At 49.9% G+C, this 7,621-nt stretch overlaps 1 long non-coding RNA gene across 1 annotated transcript; it reads left to right on the top strand.

Annotated features, from left to right (window-relative positions):
* Window positions 1–3,858: 3,858 nt before the first annotated feature.
* On the top strand, window positions 3,859–6,267 carry LOC126028088 (uncharacterized). The gene is made up of 3 exons (XR_007502377.1): window positions 3,859–3,988; window positions 4,880–4,982; window positions 6,215–6,267. It is a non-coding gene; the product is annotated as an uncharacterized LOC126028088 (long non-coding RNA).
* Window positions 6,268–7,621: the final 1,354 nt, after the last annotated feature.

Genomic DNA, 7,621 nt, shown 5'->3' with positions numbered 1-7,621 from the left:
GGAGACAAAGTGATGCTCGATGCATTTACTGCTCAGCCCCTATGTTTCCTCCAGCTCTATCTCCATAGTGGGCCAAGAATATGCTTCATAAAAAATATCTGCCTGGCATTCAAAGCCCTAAACATGTTTTCTCTCTGTATGGTCTTCAAAGTTCTGGGGTCCCAGCCTCTGAAAGCCTGGAATTTTCTAAGAGGTGAGAGGGATCGGGAGCCTCTTGGAGTATTGGGTAAGTGACTTTCTGGACCCCAAGGGGAGGGACAGTACAGCAGGGAAGGCACTTGCTTTGCATGTGAATGACACAGGCTCATGCCCCAGAATGATATAAGTTCCCCCAAGCTCAGAAACAGTGAATCTTGAGCATAGAGCCAGGAGTAAAACTTGAACACCATTGGGTGTAGCCAAAATTTTTTTAAAGAGACCCACCATGTTCCCTGTAGAAAGTCAGCCCAGCACCTCGGCCAAGCTTCAAGAGAAAATGATGACAACAGACTCTTTCCACATAGTCTGATCCAAGTTGATCTTTCTGTGGTAATCTCAGAAAGGAAGGAGGCAGATTCCCCTTTTCTGCATGAACCACAGTACTCCAGGCCACACCCTACAGCCCCTAAAGAAACACCAGCCCCCAAACTTCAGCTTATCCAACTGCCAGGCCAGCAACTTTGCTTCAGATTGATCAACCCTGAACTCTGTGAACTCGGGCAGCCACAGGATACCAAAAAATGTCATCTTAGTGCCAGTTCAGTAAAATTCCAGCAAATGTGATGGGAAAGTTCCATAGAAATCTACCAAATTCTATGAGCCTATATAGAAACACAGAAACTCATCTAGCATGAACCACAGCTCAGGAAATCCTTAGACACTGACTTTAGTAACACCATGGAGAGACAGAACAATCATTCTAAATGGTACATGTTGATGTAAGTTTTGGCAATTCCATTTGCCTTTACAGTTGAAACAAATGTAGGTGAGGACAGAGTTATAGTAGACTTTGAAGTCAGAGTACAGCTGAAGTTGGTAGTGGTAGAAAGGTTAGCATTTGTCTTTCATATGGCCTACCCAGGTTTGATTCCTGGATACCATGCAGTCTTCCTGAGCCTGCCAGGAGCAATTACTGGGTGCTGCATTGTGGACCTAAAACATATATATTATATTCACTCATACACGTATTCAAACTGAATTTTGCCTGCAAGGAGGCTTGGTTGGTGGTTGGGACATTGGGGACACTGGTAAAGGGACAAATCACACTGCTGGTGACATTGGAATGCTGACATTTTATATCTTTTTTGTTTTTTTTTGGGGGGGGGTTTGGGTCACACCTGGCAGTGCTCAGAAGTTACTCCTGGATCTATGCTCAGAAACCATTCCTGGCAGGTTCAGGGGACTATATGGTATGCCAGGATTTGAACCACTGACCTTCCGCATGCAAGGCAAATACCTTTTCTCCATGCTATCTCCGGCCCCGACATTTTATATTTTACATGAGTATATTAGGAACAACTTGGGAAATCAGGTGTTATGATAAATTATTTAAAATTAAAAAGATTGGGGCCCACTTTGCCATAGCTAAGGTGTTGCAAGTCAGCCCCTGAAGAGGTTGACTTATGGAGGGATGGAGGATGAGGCCTTTCTCTTCCAGCTCGGAGCACGCGTCTGCCACCCTGTTTACCCGCCGTTTCACCTCAGAACCGTCGGCTAGACAGGGTGGCAGATGCCAACAGCTAAGGGACCACAGGTTCCACAGTGAGGACCAGTGAAGCAGCGTGTCCCAGCCCTCCCCTGACCAGCAGTGTTTAAGTTCCCCTTCCTGGAAAGCCTTGAGGTTCCTGCCCAACTTCCTGTTGGGGCTTCCGTCCCCCAGCGTCCACTTAGACTATTTGCTCCCTGATAGTCAGACCCGCTAGCAAAGGCTTTGCTCTGGCAGATGTGGATATGGGGTGCTCCTGCCTGCTGTTGTTGCTGCCTCTGCTGTGTGTGGGTGAGTCCGGGTGTCCAGGGAGTGAGAGGAGATAATGTGCCACCTCCTGGAGACCCACAGGAGAACCCTGGTCCTACACAAGCCAAAGGGAGGAGGGTTATGGGGGCTGAGCTGAGCATCTCTGTCCCCTCCAGGGCTGATGCAGGAGGCTCCAAGGTACTGGCTGAGGGTGCAGGAGCTCCTGGAGGTGCAGGAGGGGCTGTGTGCCCATGTACTCTGCACTTTCTACCACCACAAACTTCATCTGGACTCTAACTTCAATGTCTACTGGTTCCGGGAGCCGGTCGATGTATCCAGGGACTCTCCTGTGGCCACAAATGACGGACAAAAAGTAGTGAACAGAGACACACAAGGCCGATTCCACCCCCAAGCCCAGAACTGCTCCCTGAACATCAGCGATGCCAGGAGGTCAGACAATGGCACATACTTTTTCCGGGTGGAACAAGGACAAGTGAAATACAGCTACAAAGCCACAAAGCTGAGCGTGCAGGTGACAGGTAGGGCCTGGGGCAGAGTGGGGGAGCCCTGCTCCAGGGTATGGTTGGAGCCCACTCTCAAGGTCCCCTGTGTCCTGTGCCCTCAGCCCTGACCCAGAAACCTTCCATCCACGTGCCTGAGCCTCTGGTGTCAGGCCGCACCGGGTGCCTCATCTGCAGTCTGCCAGGAGCCTGCCACAAAACGAACCTCAGTTTCTCTTGGGCTGGTGAGATGATCAACCCCAACACAGAGGCCTCTTCAGAGCTCAGCCTCACCCCGGGGCCCCAGGACCATGGCAGGAACCTCAGCTGTCGGGTGACACTTCTGAGGACAAAGGAGACCACAGAGAGAACAATCCGACTCAACGTGTCCTGTGAGTAGGGGGGGCGGGTCTGGAGGACCTGATGTGGAAGTAGAGCAGTGGGGCTCCAGAATTGGGGGCCTGGCAGTGGGTTCATCAGCAGTGGAGGATTCGGCAGTGGGGGACACAACATATGCAGAAGAAATGAGTGAGTAGGGATGGCACACCTTGAGAGTGGATCTGATCTTGGGAGGACTTAGGTGGCTAAGGGCACCCGGCCACAACCTTACCCCACTTCTTAAAATTCTCTCTGTGCCCAGATGCCCCACAGAACCTCACAGCCCACGTCGCCTTCAGAGCTGCCTCAGGTAAGGGAGACCTTGGGGGGCTGGAATTTGGCACAGTCGGTAACCCCAGCATTTCCTCTACCCTGGGGTGCCCCTCTTCTCCACACAGGCCTCATTTCACCACACTGACCTTTGGGCCTGGAACATATTTCCAAAGCCTGGGAGACATCTGAGCACACATGTGTATCCATGTGTGTTGTGTTGCATATCAGCTCTGTGTGTATGTGTGTATTTGTTTGCATGTGCATGTGTGTATGCACAAGCCGTACATTTCTGTTCCCTTCATCCTTCCAGAGCAGAGGAATCAGAGTGTGAAGCTGCTCTGCAGAGCTGATAGCAACCCCCCTGCAGAGCTGAGTTGGCTTTCAAGGTTGCCCGGGAAAATCTCCAATACCCAGAACACAGCCACTTTGGAGTTGCATTCGGCAGAATTCCCAGAAAATGCAGAATTCACCTGCCAGGCTCGGAACTACCTGGGCTCACAGACAATCTCTGTCAGGCTCCCTGGGGTCTGTAAGTGAGTGGGAAGGATGTGAGGCTACCTGGGCCCCACTAGGTATGTGGAAGTTGATGATTGGTCCTGATGACCCTTCCCTCCCACAGCACCCCCACAGCTGCTAGGCCCCCACTGCAACTGGGAAGCTCAGGCTCTGAGCTGCAGCTGCTCAGCCCATGGCTGGCCTGTCCCTGCCCTGCATTGGTGGCTGGGGCCAGAGCTACTCTCAGGAAACTACAGCAATGCCTCCATCCAGCTCAGCTCCAACACAGGGGAACCCTGGGCCAACAGCTCCCTGAATCTCCTCCAGGGCTTTGACTCGGGCCTCACTCTCAGCTGCAAGGCCTCTAACATGCACGGGGTCCAGAGATCCTCCATCCTGCTGTTGCCAGGTTAGAGGGTGCAGAAGAAGAACATAAGGGGGAGGGTCCTGTGCTTGCTTAGAAATGTATGATAACCCAACCCATTTCACATTGATTTTGTATATAATATGAATATAAATAATAAATCATAAGATCCTTTTTTACCTGGAATCTTCCAACATCAAGTTGAAACAATTGGAAGAATTGAGATATATTAATTTAAATTTCCCATGATGATTTTTATCTAAATTCAGAAAGTTCAGTCTTACAATGAGCATTTCATATATATTCTATATAAATCCTTTAGGTAATAAGATTAAAGTAATAAATAAATTTGAAAATACATTCTATGGCAAATTTATAGATTCCTGGTTTATTAAATGTTAAAATAAAAAAGAAAGGCCAGGAGGGAAAGGGCAGAGCATGGTGGGCGGGGCTCATGGGCGTGTCCACAGGGAGAAAGTGGAGCCTTGTAAAGGATGGCAGGAGGGCGTGGCTTCCAATGCTGGGCGTGGCCTCCAGAAAAAGGTGGTGCCTGGAAGAGGGGCTGGGTCAGGTGGGCGTGGCCTCATCTTCCAGGGAAAGCTGGTTGGTGCCTGGGTGAGAGGCGTGGCATGATAGGCTGGGCTACTGTGTCCTGAAGAATATGAGCAGGGTCCAGGGGCAGGGACTGATGGGCATGGCTTCAAATGGGCATGTTTGTATGAGAGAGGGTGGGGCCATTCAAAGGGGCAGGGCCTTGTGGGCGTGGCCTCAGTAGCAGGGCAAGTGCATCCAAGAGAAGGTGGGGCCAGAAGGGGCTTGGCCTGCATGGGCCTGCCTTGGTCAGACAGGGGCTACAGATGGCTCAAGGCAGTGGCTTGGGAGGATGGTACTGGATAGTGCACTGGTCAATGCAAGGCTCTGCTGGTCTCTCTGCAGGGAAGCCAGAGTTGCTGTCTGCAGCTGTTCCTGGGGCCCTAGGAGTGGCTGGTGCCCTGGCCCTGCTGTCCCTCTGCTTGTGCCTCATTGCCATCACCTGCATGTAAGTGGTCCACGGGGCACAGAGAGGGCTGGAGGAGCCCCACATCCCACTAAGCATACCGCCATGAGGTCTGCTAGAGGCCCCTAACATCCTTCCATTCACTGCTCTTGAGCACTCCAGCACCCTAACCTCAGTCTGGCCCTGTTCACCCACATTTTCCTGAGCTCCATATATAAAGGAAATATCACACACCCTTGGACCACCTGTCTGTCCACCAGGACCATTGGTCCTCACACTACGGCCTGCGGGCCATGTATTATATCTGTTCCTGCTTTGTTTCTTCACTTCAAAATAAGGTATATGTAGTGTACATAGGAATTTGTTCATAGTTTTTGTTTTTACCACAGTCCAACCCTCCAATGGTCTGAGTGACAATAAACTGGCCCCGTTTAAAAAAGTTTTAGAGGCTCAGAGCAAGCATAGACTCCTCTATCTTTGCACAAGACCCTCTTCTTCCAGCACTGGGCAGCTGTTGTTTTGTTTTTGTTATTTACTATTTATTTCCTGCTTAAGTGGTACTCGGTGGTTACTCCTGGCTCTGTGCTCAAAGTCACCCCTGACTAGTCTCAGGCATTGCAGGGAGCCAACCCATGCAGACTCTTGTAAAGCCATCTTGTGCCTTGCTATCCTGTCCCACCAACCAAGTTTACATTTCCAAATTTTGTCCTCTGAAGCACATAGTTCCCCACCCATTTTATCCATGCATGGCTTCTTTCTACTTTAATTGGGGGGTAGAGCTACACTATGGTGGAGCTCAAGTGTTACTTATAGCTTCACACTCAGAAATTACTCCTGGAAGACTCAGGGGACACTACAGGATGCCATAATCTAACCTGGGTTGGCCATGTGCAAAGCAAATGTCCTCCCTACTGTGCTATCATCTGGCTGCTCTATGGTTTTGGGGGAAGATTGCACACCCAGAACTGTTCTGGGTCTCATACAAGGTGCTGGAGACCCACATGGGGCCAGCACCTGCCTTGCACCTGCCCTTTCTCTCTCTCCTCCATAGTCGTTTCTAATTCTGGGCTCTCTCACAGACTGACCTAATGGGAAGGGCAGGTCCAGGCTGTCACAGGCTCTTCAGTGCTGAGATCCATTCTTGAGCAGTCCTGTCTGGGGTGGAGGGTATGGAACATTCTTCAACCTGATCCTCAGGAACCTGAACATGAGGTCTGTGCCTTGGGAAGCTTGCAAGTACTTGGGCCAGACAGACACCTCGTTTTCCTCCCTAGGGTGAGAGTTCGCAGGAAGTTAGTGGCTGCAGGACCAGAGACGGTGGCCAGTGAGGACCCAGTCATGGACTCTGTGCCTGGGGTGAGTGTGGGCATCAGACTCAGGCTGGGGCATCCTGTGTGCACCTGTGGGCCCAGTTCATGCTGAGCTTTATGTCTCCAGAACTGCTTCCTTCCTATGGACTTAACTTCCCTCTTCTTCCTCTTCCTTCTTCAATGCCAGTGGTCAGTTATCCACTTCCTCCTGCTGGCCACTGAGTCCTCCTAGACTGGACAATAGTTTCCAGAATCCTCTTTTCCCACAAAGTGTTTTGGCATTGCCACTAGCTCCCAGTTGAGTTGCTAAGCCTCACCTGTCCGTTGGTCTTCATGATATTTCATACCTCCCTCTGGGTGTCTTGGAGTCTTTGACAACTCTATCCCCCAAAAAGCCTCTGCCTTTCCCCCATTTCCAACAGGACATATCTTCTTTTTTTTAAACAATTATTTATTTTTGTTTTGGGTTACACACCCATCATTGGTCAGGGGTCACTCCTATCAGGCTTGGTGGACCATATGGGATGCCACCATTGCTATGAACCCTACATGCCTCTGTTTTTTAAAAGTTGCTCTGATTCTAGAGTAAAAGGCTCTTCCACACGAGTCTCCTCTGCTCTATGTCAGGGGTCATTTTTTCTTTCTACCTTCTCACATAGAATTGAAAAATTAATCTATGAGCAATATTACAGTGGGGAGGGTGTTTGCTTTGCATGTAGTCAACCTGGTATTAATGCCCAGAATCTCACATAGTCCCCCATATCTGCCAGTTCCAATTTCTGAGTGCAGATCAGGAGGGGACCCTGGATACCACCAGTGTGGCCCCAAAACCAAATCATCATCATCACCATGTTAATCCCTCATTACCAATAGAGAAGTTTATCCTTGATCTTCTTCATACCAACCATCGTGGCCCATACTGTACCTACACTGTTCAGTTCAGTATTAAATTCAGTTTGCTCATTTGCTAAATCTATTCCTGTCACTATTTTATTTATTTGTATTGTATTTTGCGGGTTTGGGATTTATAATTGGCAACACTCAGTCATAATTCCTGATTCTTTACTCAAGGATCACTCCTGGAATAATAGGGGACTCTAAGGGTTGCCAGGGGAGGTTCAGAGTGACAACACGGTGGTAAGGTAGTAAGGCATTTGCCTTGCATGTGGCCAACACAGGATGGACCCTCGTTTGAATCCCGGCATCCCATATGGTCCCCCAAGCCTGCCAGGAGTGACTCCTGAGCACAGAGCCAGGAGTATCCCCTGAGCGCCACAGGGTGTGACCCCTCCATAAGAAGGGTTGTTGGGGATTAAACCCAGGTCAGCCACTTGGAAGGCAAATTACCTCTCTTATGGGGTGCTGGGATCC

The sequence above is a fragment of the Suncus etruscus genome, chromosome 14, assembly GCF_024139225.1.
Source record: "Suncus etruscus isolate mSunEtr1 chromosome 14, mSunEtr1.pri.cur, whole genome shotgun sequence".
In the NCBI taxonomy this organism is placed as follows: Eukaryota; Metazoa; Chordata; class Mammalia; order Eulipotyphla; family Soricidae; genus Suncus; species Suncus etruscus.
This window is presented reverse-complemented; position numbering and strand designations above follow the sequence as displayed.